Below are 14,193 nucleotides of genomic sequence, written 5' to 3' on the forward strand. Positions count from 1 at the left end.
CCATACATGACATTTTGTTTACACATTATATGATTGATATTTGACATAGACATTTTGATATTAATATACACATTTCTTGGACAACATTTTGACATAAACATTTTGACATGGCTTTCACAAAGACATTTGACAAATAGTTTAGACATGGGCAATTTACATTGGTGGTTTGTTTGGGTAAGTGATTTAAGTAACGAGACGTGTGTAATGTGATACAAGCATGGTGGATACGCCGCTGGTACTTCCTATATATAAGTGCTTGTATTATTTTACATGTCGTAGCGTTATTTAAATCATTCAATTTGGATTTATACATTTTTACACAAATAACATATTTTTCACAAGATTTTGTTTTACAAAACAGTTTATTTTATACAACTTATTTTACTTGGTTATTCATTTAACCATACATATTTTTATTTATTTATACATATCATCTGATTTTATCGTTTTTCAAATGGTTTACAAAACAAAACAATTTACAAGGTTCATGACTGAATTTTCTTAAACTTAAGTCATGAACCCCATTTTCACAAAACCTATGTATCTTACAGGCATTTTTATGCTGACGTACCTATTTTCACATGTGTTTCAGGAGCAAACGCATAGGATGTTCGTGATACGCTAGGGTGGACTTGGGCCTTTGTGACAATAAAATAAAGCTAGACTAGTTAAAACATGTTATGTACTCTTTGTTTCAGTTGTTTTAAGACAATGTATCTCGTTTGTTTGATAAATAAAATAAAAATTTGAATGCCATGGTTGTGAAACACTAATTTTGTTACAACACTCCCCGACGTTTCCGCCACGATTTGATGTTTTACGTGGTCGGGGTGTGACAGAAAATCTGGTAAAACTAAGAGTCAGAAGGATCAGATCAGACAATGGGATAGAGTTTAAGAATTCAAAAATTGAGAGCTTTCTTGTAAGTAAAGGAATCTCTCATGATTTCTCTGCTCCCAGAACACCTCAATAGAATGGGGTAGTTGAAAGAAAAAATAGAACCTTAGTAGAAGCTGCCAGAACAATGCTTGCTTATGCTAAAATGCCCACTCATTTTTGGGCAGAAGCAATAGCAAATGCCTGTTTCACCCAAAACAGAACCATAATCAACAAAAGGCTTAACAAAACTCCTTACAACATTATCAATGGAAGAATTCAAAGTGTAAAATTTTTACATACATTTGGTTGTAGATGTTTTGTTTTCAATAATTTTGAAAGCCTTGAAAAATTTGACAGGAAAGCAGAAAAGGGTATTTTTCTTGGTTATTCTTTGTCCTTAAAAGCCGATAGAATTTTTATTCTAAACACAATGACAATCAGAGAAAGTCTTTATGTTTCTTTTGATGACTCATCAGAAACAGAGGTTTCTGATGAATACATGAAAGAAATAAAATTTTTTGACAAACAAGAAAATTATGAACATCTCTTTGAAATGATTACAGAAGATTAATTAGAACATGATAAATCTCTCCCAAATAAATCAATAGATATTTCATGTACTAACCCTGCAGAACAAATGAACAGTGCATCAGAAATCTTGAATCAGAACAATGAAAATATATCTGATAATCAAAACTCTGATACACTACATACAAATGAGGCAACTGTTCAGGGGGAAACTTCAAATCCATCCGAACCAACAACATTTCACAACAAGTTGAGATGGATCAAAGGACATGTTCATTCTGACATCATTGGCAATCCAACAGATGGTGTGAGAACAAGATCTGCAATAGCACATGAGTGTGCATTTGCTGGGTTCTTAATCAAGATAGAACCCAAGTCTGTCAAAGAAGCTTTAAATGACTCAGACTGGATTCAAGCTATGCAAGAAGAGCTGGATCAGTTTGAAAAGAGCAAGGTATGGGATCTGGTGCCAAAGCCAAATGACAAATCTGTCATAGGCTCAAAATGGGTATTCAGGAATAAATCTGATGAAAATGGCATAATCACCAGGAATAAAGCAAGGTTAGTGGTCAAAGGTTTATTGTCAACAATAAGGTATTGATTATGATGAAACTTTTGCACCGGTAGCTAGATTAGAAGCAGTAAGAATTTTTCTTGCTTATGCTGCATCCAAAGATTTGAAAGTTTATCAAATGGATGTAAAATCAGCTTTCCTGAATGGTAAAATTGAGGAAGAAATTTATGTGCAGCAACCAGAAGGCTTTGTTGATCCAAAATTTCAAAATCATGTTTACAGATTAAACAAAGCCTTGTATGGTTTGAAGCAAGCTCCTAGAGCCTGGTATGAAACACTATCAAACTTCTTACTCAATTCTGGGTTTACTAAAGGTACTATTGACACAACACTTTTCCTCAAAACACACAAAGGTCATACTTTGTTGGTCCAGATATATGTTGATGACATTATATTTGGATCAACAAATGAAAAATTTTGCAAAAAGTTTCAAAAGTTAATGACCAGCCACTTTGAAATGAGTATGATGGGTGAGTTAACCTTTTTCTTAGGTTTACAAGTAAAACAAAGAATTGATGGAATATTTTTGAGTCAATCAAAATATATGAAAACAATTCTACAAAAATACTCACTTGAAAATTGCTCTGTTTCAAAAACTCCCATGGCAACAGGGAACAAATTAGATTCTGATAAAGATGGAATAAGTGCAGATATTAAAACCTATAGGGGGATGATAGGATCATTGTTATATTTAACTGCAAGCAGACCAGATATTATGTTTGCAACATGCTTTCTGGCCAGATATCAACATGATCCTAAAGAATCCCACCTAAAAGATGTAAAAAGGGTTTTCAAATATCTAAAAGACACATCAGAACTTGGTCTCTGGTATCCTAAGGATACAAACCTTGAACTAATTGCATATACAGATGCAGATTATGCAGGGTGCAAGATTGACAGAAAAAGCACATCTGGTGCATGTCAAATCTTGGGAGAAAAATTGGTATGTTGGGCAAGCAAGAAACAAAACTGCGTTGCCACATCAACAGCAGAATCAGAATATGTAGCAGCAGCAAGTTGCGGTTCACAAGTGTTGTGGATGCAAACTCAACTGAGAGATTATGGAGTAAATCAGACAAAAATACCAATCCTATGTGATTCAAAGAGTGCAATTGCAATAACAGAAAATCCCATTCATCACTCAAGAACCAAACACATAGATGTCAGAGATCACTTCATAAAAGATCATGTGGAGAAAGGTAACATAGAAATGTATTTTGTTCCAACTGAAAACCAAATTGCTGATATCTTTACAAAACCTCTTGATGAAAAGAGACACAATTTTTAATCAGCAAACTTGGCATGGTTAATATAAAAGATGAACATTTTTCAGAAAATAAAAGGACACAAATTGAAAACCAAATTGATGAACATCAAAATTCTGATAATCAAAGAGTAATTAAACAGGTTTCTGACAAAGAAATCCATCAATCTGATGGAACATCAGAAGATCTGATAAATCATCAATGAATGTGATGATTTATCAGAAAATCTGAAGATGTATCAGAAAATCTGAAGATGTATCAGAAAATCTGATGAAATCATCAGAAATTCTGATACAACATCAGAAACTTTGTTTAAACATCAGAATGATCAATGATCATCAAAAATTTCCATCCTCATGTATATCCGACATATGTATATATTCATAACTGTGTATAGTCTGTTTTTGTTTTTTTCTGTCTTTTATTTAAATTAAAAAAAACAAAAAGGGGGGAAAAGTAAAATGCATTAAGATAAAATTCAATATAGTAGAGAAAATCAACCGTCATAAGAATTTTTTTGCAGAAAATTGAATTTTTCTTACACTACCAATGCATGCAACGTCATTTTTTCATAAGAAGTTTAAGAGACACGTAGGCACAAAAATGATTAGGGGCTATGAAAGTAGCCGCCTAGCTATTCAATGCTTACTCACACATGGGGCTTAGTAGACTGTCATATTCTCACTGCAACAGATATCGTCTTAATTGAGGAGATTGAAATGAAAATGAAAATCTTTGGTTGTTAATAACATTTATGTCACAACTATCACTTTCATCTATAAATATTAACAGCCTGAAAAAGACTTTCTTCACATCAAACAAATCTTCTCTTCAAAAGCTCTTCATCAGAAATTTCTTATTTTAGAATGGGTCGCCCAAAAATGATGAGAGTAACACAATTTCCTCTCCCTCTTCACACACATCATAATCTTAGACTTAGGTCTAACTTGGAAGGACCTGCATGGGAGGACTGCAGGTATGTGTATAACATGATCATGCGACGTCCCTTGGGCTTTGCTGTATCTACACATGTCACTATTTATCCAGAACTTCTTCAAGAATTCTGGTGGAATGCTGAAATCATCTTCAGTGGCACTTCCATGTGGATAGAGAGTAAGGTTATGGGGGTCAAAATCACCCTAAAGGAGGAAACTCTCAAAGATGTCCTCCAGCTGGGTGATGATAAAGAAAACACCTTCCTGGATAAGGAAATGGTGCAACAGACCTTGACAGAAATGGGGTATCATACATTCAACGTGTCAAGGCAGATTAGCAAATCTGGTTTTATACCACCTTTCCAGTATTTGGTGACACAGCTCAGTGTCTGCTTCTCTAAGAAGATTGGACACTTCAACGAGCTGTCCTATAGGATGATAGAGGTGATTCATGCAGTTGTATAGGAAAAACCTTACAACTTTTCTAAGTTTCTCATAAGAGACCTAGAAGCAAATATTCACGACCGTCAACCTTTTCTGATCTACCCTCGATTCGTGACCAAGGTGATTACTAGATAGCTGGACTTCGGAGGAGTATGAAGCTAGTATCCAAGGGCCGAGCTGGCAATTCAAGAGAACATAAGTGATCCTACCCTGGTCCCATCAACGAATCACACTGGTCGAATAACCAGTCTCTGGTTGTATGTGTAGTTCATGTACAATGTGCTCGAGGAGGAGTAGTTGTTGTTTGCTCGTTTTTTTTTTGTGTGTGTTTAATGATATTTTCTTATTTTTATATATTTAGTTTGCTTTATTTTTTCTTTTAACTTAAAAAAACAACAAAAACATGACAATAGATCTAGGGGGAACTAAAACAACATGTCTGATAAAAACAAGGAAAATCTGGTAAAACTCAAACAAAATCTGGTAGATTTAGTGAAACTCAGAAAATCTGACAATTTTTCAGAAAAACCAATAAATCATCAGAATTTGTTCATACATCAGAAAATTCTCAAAATAACCAGAAAATCTGATAATATATCAGAAAATCAAATTTTTTTATCAGAAAAGTCTCTTGATAACCAGGAAGTCTGACAAATCAACAGAAAGAAGCATCAGGAAACATTGCCTTAAACCAGATTCAAAGAAACTTATAACCAACTAAATTTTTGAAATAAGTTTCTTTCAAAATATTTTTTTTTCTGAGGATTGGAACAAGCTGTATAACAAAAACTTCTTGAAAATCAGAGCAATGATGTGGAGTTCAGAATTGCAATGTAAGTAAAAATCTCAATACTCTACTTATTCCCTCTCATCTCAAAAAAAAAAAAAAAAAAAAAATTGCTGGTTCAATTTCTATATATGAATCAGATGCATTCTGATGAAATATGAAGAAAATCCAACTCTCAAAGTTTTATTCAAAGATTTTCTGATATATATCATCAAAAGGAAAACTTGGGAAGATACACAATCTTAGAAAAGGTTCCTATTGGACCTTTTTGAAACAAAAGGGGTCCCACATAAAGAAAAGGTGCAAGTTGGACATTAGTGTTTATCTGCTAAATCAAAGGAATCTCTAATTTTCATTAAAAAGATTTATATTAAATTAGAGATAATCCAAAGGTTTTTCAAAAACGGTTGTTTCTTAAACGGATTAAAACATCATTAAGGTGTCATTAACCACCTTGAATACAAACAACCCACGAAAAACACTCAAAGATCTTTGTCTCTATACACTATAAATACCTCATTCAAAAACAGAGACTTCCATCTACAAACATCAAACTCAAAACCCTAAAAACCCTTTTTCGAAACAAAACCCCCAATTCTTAATGGCTGCTATCAACATCAACATGCCACCAATTAAACACTCTGTTCCTATCATCACTGAAGCTGAATTTCTTCCATTAAAGTGCAACAATGAAGCGATGAACGATAACATTGAAGAATATGATATAAAGTGTCAAATTCTAATTGAATTTCTGATCAGATGCCCGATAGCTCAAGCTCTCACAAAGACCAGAGAGGTACCAGAAAAACTCATACAACAAGCTGTAAAAACTCTCAAAGTCTCAAATCAAATTGAGCTAACAGCACATGTGTGGGGAAATATCTTCATTACAATCTCACCGGAGAAAATAAGGGAATGTTTGGAACTACCCTTAAGCCAAAGCTATGAAGAAGCACCAGAAAAAGAAGATATGTTTTCACTACTTGATGCTGTAATGGGTTACAAGACAAAGATTTCAAAAATCAGTGAATTCAAGAGGAATAAGCTACCTGCCTTCTGGCAAGTGTTAATGGAAATTCTGAACAAGTGTTTATCATCAAAAATTGGAGGTACAGATCAGATAAATATGAATGTTCTGACTATCATGTTCAGTCTCATAAGTGGGTTGAATATTGATTTTGGAACAAAAATATTTAATCTAATTAGAAGATCAATTCTGGCTAATGCTAGAAGGATAGATTCACATCTACCTTTTCCCAGATTTCTGTCAATCATAATTTCTGATGCATTTTATAAAAGGAACCTAGAAATTCCAGCATCAGAAAATATGTGGAGTACAGAAATCATAAGACCTTGGACTGTTGTAGGGTCTTGGAAGTCAGATTATGATGTGCCTGTTCTGTCAGAAAGAATGATGAATCTGATACCAGAAGACTCACCATACAGAGCAGAATACCTAAGAATGTTAAGTAAGAATCCAGAGAACAAAGAAGTTTTTGATAATATGTCCCCCATGGAGCATGATGCACAAGAGTCAAGCACACCAAGAGTAGAGCGGCAGGGTGAATCAGATCCTCACCCAGCTGATGAAGATGTGAACATGAGTTCTGTGGCAGAAGAACATCATGCTGAAATCTCACATATGGGAGAAACAGGTGCACAACACTCTAAACTTAATGTATTTCATAATTCTGAGAGTGATTTTTATGATTCAATTCAAGGAAATTATGAAATTTCACAAAAAGGAACTGTTTCTGTAAGACAAGATGTGAGTGGAACCAAAGACCCATTTTCTGAATCAGATTCTGAGGAGGAATATGAGGTGGCAACAGGTGGAGATCAATTTACTGATCAAGGAAACCTGGATGAGAAAACTAAGAGTTTCTCAACAACTCATGGATACAGAGAATATGGAATACGAGGAAAACCAGAACTTGAATGTGTTTCAATTTTCTGGTGAGGGTACAGGGAATATGGAATATTTCAATCCTCTTAACCTCAGAATAGTAGAGAATATGTTTTCTGCTGGTGTTAGAGGTGGAACATCTGTTGTTCCTCCTATTTACCAAGGACATCAATATATGTCAACTGAACAACTAAATAAGGAACTTGAAGACACAACTGCAGTTTATACTGATAAAACAGCCACAGAAAGAAAACTTGATCTGATACTGGAAGAAATCAGAAATCAAAAGTCAGATATCAAAGTTTTATCAGAAACTGTCAACGCTGTGCAGAAGCAAACAGAAGACAACACTACAGCCCTCAACAACCTGCAAGAGTCATCAGAAAACAGAGAGAGCTCATCAGAATTCAAGAAAGCTCTCAAAGAACTACAAGATATCAAGAAACAGATGGCTGAGGTTGCAACTACAGGAGAAAGCTCAAGTTCAGGAAGAATTCTTGAAGAAATATAGTTCCTCAGAGCCAACAACAGTAGCATGGCTGAGGCTTTTGAGAAGCTGATGGTGGAATTGACTGCACAGAAAAATCAAGAAAACCTGGAGTTTCAGAGAATAAAGAAACAAGAAGAAACAAATACTCAAACTCTTGCTAATGTTCATCTGTTAGTAAAGAGGTTGCAGTATAATGTTGCCAGACTGGAAAAAGTTGATCTTCATGAACTGAAAGCCCCAATTCCACAAGAAAAACAAGCAGTAGAGTAAGAAACTCCTCAACAACAATAACCAGAAACCATTCAACAAGATCAAACCAAACAATCAGAAACTCCAACAACTCAAAAACAGAAGCAGCCCATGGGTCCTCCACCAAACATCCCAAAGCCAGATAGTTCAAGGGTCCAACAGAAAGAACCTGTTCCAGTTCAGTCATCTTCCACAGCTCTCACAGGAGAAACAGAATTCAGCATAAAGATGGATACAAAAGAGAAGAGAAGAATGGAACATGAAGTAACCTCCTCAAAAAGGCCAAGAAAACTGATTAGAGAAGACTCAGATGGAAACTTTAAAGAAATAGAAGTGCTGAAAGGTGATTTGCACACAATCATGTACCCTGAGGAACACCTGAAGCATTACTACTGGAAAGGTAAAGAAGACAACCCAGCAAGGCCACTCTCTCCAATAAGCAAAAATATTGTTGAAGTCAGGAATAATGGAAGCTGGGAAATTCTGCACAAACCAATGACCAACCCAATAGTATCTATTGAAAGAATCAACACTCTAACCACTGGAGGAGGTATCTTAGGTAATGAAGGACAGAGCAAATACTCCTTGATCAGAAAAGATAACAGTGAACAAAAGGTTACAGATGGAAATCTGGCTGATGATATTCACCTAATGGGCATAGTCAAAATGAAGAATATCATTGATAAAGAGAAAAGTGGTTCAGTTGCGATCAGAAGAGCCCTTGACATCATCAAAAATGCAGGAGCAAAGTTATTTAAAAGGTTTGCACTGGCAGATTTTGATCTATGTATCAATTTTGAGTATAGCAACAAGGTGCTAATACTTCCTCCTAACAACAAAATTCCAGCTGAAATTCCTTCTAAACTAGTGAGAACTGGAGCAATCTTTGACAAACCAGGAACGTGTGTAGTCTTCAAAGATGCTCATGATGAGAAAGCTCTGTTCGGAATCAGTGAAATATGCAGGTATTCAAATCAAACTCTGAAATACATAAAGAACTGCATGAATGAGAAGCAAGAGCAGCTGAAAAAGAAGGGAAAGAACAATGAATAGCTGAGAAAAACAATTGAAGACTGCATTGAAAAGTGGATGGAATCCAGAGGATGGTAAAAAGAATTTTACAAGGAAACTCAAAAGGCAACTGATCACAAGAAAAGGCTGAAACCAGGAGACAAATACAAAAGTGGAGTGAAGGTCAATTAATGAATTGATGAGATTAAATTTCTGTTTTTGAGAACAATATTTTATTTTTGTCTAAGTTGAACAATGGTTGGTTTGATTATGTTTTGTATTTCTGAACTTAGTTGTTTGAACTTTTTTTGCAAGGACTAATTGAAAGTTGTTTATGTTAGATATAGAGATAGTTCATTTTCTTACAATACTTAGGGGGAAACTGTTAGGAAACATTATTTGTAAGTATTGAAGAAAATCAGATTCAACTTGATCCATGAAGAAGACAACAGTCCTGAAGATCACAAGAAGAAGAAGAAGAAGATCGGATAGGACAACTGAAATGAACAACATCTACTTCAAAGAATCATAAGTTGATCAAGAGCTGAAAAAGATTATCAGAGAAGGTCATTTCTGATGGATCAGATGATATTTCTGATGAAATATCATCAGTTTCTGACGATTCTGATCATCAGATTTTTTGATGATTTGTTCACCAGAATTTCTGATGAAGTGGTTTATCATAAATTCTGATAAATACCCCACTTTTCTAAAAATCAGCTCTATCCTACCATAATAACCGAAGCAACTTGACATTATTGGATATATGATTACAAAGGCAACTTGACTGTTGGATTCAATGAATATGTCAAATGGCTACTTTATGTAGGACTTATTGCATGAATAAACAAATGTTTATTCATGTACCGAGCCTTCTATAAATGGAAGGCTCACCAAGTAGAAGACAATTAGTTAAGCTAAGCATTCAATACATACTACAAAACTCCATTACCCTCTCACCCACAGAATTCAAGATTCATTTGTAATAGATAATAATCTTACAATCACCTTGTAAACCATTTTGTTTCAAAGTGATATAAACTTGATAATTATGTAGGTCTTGTTTCTTGAAAGTCTGATTTCCATTTCCGCACATCTTTTTCACATCTACTAAAATCACTTGCCATATTACGTGAAAAGAAGTTTTTAAGTCCAAACGGGGACCAACATGGTTAATACGGTAAATTAAGGCTTCTTCTACTGATGTCATCTCATCAATGGCTTCTCGTAAGGCGTACACATTGTTGACCAAGGAGTCTTCCACCGATGTTCTTCTTCCCCTTTGATCGTTTCTTGGGTGAGCTGAGGATGTTCCGCTTTTCCGGCTCAACATTCTAAGAAAACAAGTCTAAAAGTTCAAAATAATGAAACAGTAACTCCCGCTATGGCCTCGTGTTTGCTGAGCATGGCCCCGTGGCCACCATTGTGTAGATTTTTGAAACAAGGAATCTTAGTGCTTTAAATTATTTTTCTAAACCTTGAGACATTTCTGAGCAAAATTAACTTAAAACAGTGTTATAAAACTTATTTTTGATAAGATTCCTTGGTAAAAAAAACACCTAGCAAATATCACAATAAAGCTTGAAGACATGGAAGTTTCAAGCTTTAATGGAAGTTTGAGGAGTTTTTGGAGAAGAAGGCAAGAGACAAAAGTGGTAAAGACAAGACAGACGGTTGTTGAGAACCTTCTTTGGTATATACCTTGTAGGTTATATGTGAAGATCCCAACAGATCTTGGTTTTTGGAATGGGTCCAAATGTGCAGGAATCATACTGACTTTATAGAAAACAACAGCACGCTGACCACGGCCCCGTGTCGGCTGGACACGGCCCCGTGGTCAGACAAAACTCTGACACATTTTGTCCGTATTCTGAACACGGGGCGTGTTGGCCTGGACACGACCCCGTGGTCAATTTTTAGGCGGGCACGGGGCGTGTTGATCTGGACATGGCCCCGTGGCTAGAGAGTTTTATGAAGTTTCGTCTTATTTTAAGGAATTTGTCCAGATCAGGCGGTTCCTTACTGGACAGAACAACACCGAAGTGCCTAAGGTACCTTAATTGCTCTTGATTTAAACAAGAACGCAAGAAGTTGTCGGAAAGGGTAAAACCTATGTTAAATACCGGTGGGCGAAACCGACCTTTATTCCCCTTATCCGGGCTCTCGTTAAAGAAGGTGTATGTCGAATCGCTCAGGTCTATGAATGCATCGGCGGAGACCAATGGAGAGTCCTTCACTACACAATCGACACAGGGACGACTATCGCTCATGTCCTCACAAGAGTTAGAGGTGCTTTCGGTATCGACGATGTTGTTAGAATCCGAGTGCGTCCCTAATAATTCTCCTTGCTTGTCGTCTTGTGATGAATAACTTGTTTCCATCTCAAGCTCTTTTAATATTTGGAGAATTATTTCTTCGAGCTGACATAATTCTTTGAAAATTTGGTCATCTAAAAGAAATGGTTGAGGGCATTCGGGGGAGAGATAAGGATCGTTTTTACTTTCGCCCATCTTAAGGTTACAGGGAAACGATGGGTCTAAATAGTGGGGAGTGTAATTTAGAAAGTAAAATTCTAAATCTTTATGAGATCCACCACATATTTGACACCATTCACCATAAAAGGAGCGAAAGTAAAAATAATCAATATCACTCATGTTTGTGTCAGAAATTACCAACCATCGGGATCATACGGTTCTGTTTTCAGTAACTGGGGTGTGGGCACGGGGGCGTGTTCAGTGGGCACGACCCCATGTTCAGCTACTGTCTGACTTAAAGCAGGATTGCTAGTAACAAAGATTGCACACGGGGGAGTTTTCAGTGGACACGGCCCCGTGCTGAAGTCTGCAGAAGCTGAAAAAATTAAGAAAAATCCTAAAAAAATAGAAAAATAAGTAAAAATGATTAGGCCGTTGATTCCTAACTTTCTTAAAATCCTTGTAGCCCCGGAAACGGCGCCAAAAACTTGGTGTGTGTGCAAGGTGTAATCTATTTTTATTGATATCTTAAGCCTATTTTACACATTAGCCAAGTTTTAAATTTATAAAACACGATATTCTACTGACACTAAACACACACTTGGGCAAGTGCACCCATCGTGAGCGTAGTATAGCGTTGGTAAGATACCGAGGTTGTCCAAGGACACAAGAGCTTTTAATACCTGTTTATCCTCAACGTCTAATCAATCTAAAATTTTTTAGAAAAGGTTTTAAATATGAAAATTAAAAACTAAAAATAAAGAAATAAAAATAAAATAAAAACAGATAGACAAGATGAATCACTTGGATCTGACTCGTCTTTTAAGTATCCTTTGATGATTTTTGTACTTTCGGACTTTTTAAGAGATTATCTTAGTTATAGTAGTAGGTCCCTCTTTTAAAGGTGACTTTACCCTTAACCCAGTGGTTTGAGTCAGCAAGGATACAATCCCAAAGGGTCGGAATATTGAAAGATAATTAATTAAGTTATTAATGCAAAAAGTGGTAGGCCCCTCTTTTGAAGGTGACGTTACCCTCGGCTAAATGGTTTGAGTCAGCAGGGATACAATGCCAAGTAGTCGGTTTAATGTATTAATAGTAGTTTACATATGAGGGGATCAACCCATTCGCACCCCCGCCATCCAATACAAGTGGGTATTGAAGGAGGTCCTAGTAAGCTTGACCCAGGTCCGTGCAGGATCTATACACTGAATAAGGCAAGAACCTTACTAAACCATTCCCTTAACCCCCGACCAGGTAGCCAACATACCTCTATATAGACCGTAGAGATATGAATGGTGTAAATCTTTTACTTTATATAGACAGTAAAGTAATGTCAAGACACCATGGACAAATGATAAAGAAAATTCACCTTCAACATAAGAAACTAGTTATTAAAGTCATTAATACAAAACCAAATAAAAAGTGCCGAAAGATTAAAAATCAAAAAGTAATACATAAAAGACTTGTCTTCACTAAGTGATGTAAGAGGCTTAGCCAAACATTGCCTTTGATTAGCAAGAACTCTTACTATCAATCTTTGACACTGAGACTACTACACACTCTAAAGGTGGATGATGGATGATGGTGGTGGGTGTTGGTGGTGTAGTGGTGGTGGAGTGGTGGCAAAGTGGGAGAGTAGTGGTTTGCCAAGGGATGCCTTTGAAGTGAGCCAAGCACCCCTATTTATAGCCTGAACAAGAATACAATTTGGACGCTTGGGCCCGGTCCGCCGCTGAGGACGCTTCTCAAGAATACAATTTGGACGACGAAGCTGCCCGATTTTCAAGCTGGGTTGTTCCCGGTTCGCTCGCCGTTACTAAGGGAATCCTAGTAAGTTTCTTTTCCTCCACTTATTGATATGCTTAAACTCAGCGGGTAGTCCCGCCTGACCTGGGGTCGCGATCGAAGCATCGTCATAAGACAACACGCCGGGGTACTTTAAGAGCATCTACTCTCAAGAAAGTAAACGCATGACACGAGACGACTGTCTTATCAACTACCACTAGCCGTGCGTCCCTCGTGAGGAGACTCCTACTTAGGCCAACCACGCCATGGGCACGGGAGACCAATTTCTGCCTTAACACAAGGCAGCCCTAGAGGGGATGCCTGGTGGGGGCGACGTGATGCGTGACGCCCAGGCAGACGTGCCATCAACCGGATGGCTTCAGGCGCAACTTGCGTTCAAAAACTCGATGGTTCACGGGATTCTGCAATTCACACCAAGTATTGCATTTTACTATGTTCTTCATCGATGCGTGAGCCGAGATATCCGTTGGCGAGAGTCGTTTTAAGTTCACAAAGAAGCTACTTCCAGCGCGCACACTGCGAATAGGGCGTAACAGCACAGGCCCTTTAATTTTGGTTTTCCTTGGCACATCTCCTGCTAGTTTGTTATTTTGTCAACATGACATCCATGACAGACCAAGGGTATGGTCCATGCATGAACGCACGTCGACAAGGACTCACAAGGGCCGAAACAAATGCTTCGGTCCCGGCAAGGCCAGATGTGGTAACTTGTTCACGGGTCGTTCTGCTGTGCGGGGTTCGACAATGATCCTTCCGTGGGTTCACCTATGAAAACCTTGTTACGACTTCTCCTTCCTCTAAATGATAAGGTTCAGTGGAATTCTCGCGACGTAAGGGCAGCG

General features: G+C 36.9%; 1 non-coding gene across 1 annotated transcript; it reads right to left on the bottom strand.

The window, feature by feature from the left end:
* Positions 1–13,673: 13,673 nt before the first annotated feature.
* LOC118491761 lies at positions 13,674–13,829 on the bottom strand. The gene has a single exon (XR_004892206.1). It is a non-coding gene; the product is annotated as a 5.8S ribosomal RNA (ribosomal RNA).
* Positions 13,830–14,193: the final 364 nt, after the last annotated feature.

Source organism: Helianthus annuus, chromosome 4 (genome assembly GCF_002127325.2).
Source record: "Helianthus annuus cultivar XRQ/B chromosome 4, HanXRQr2.0-SUNRISE, whole genome shotgun sequence".
Lineage (NCBI taxonomy): Eukaryota > Viridiplantae > Streptophyta > Magnoliopsida > Asterales > Asteraceae > Helianthus > Helianthus annuus.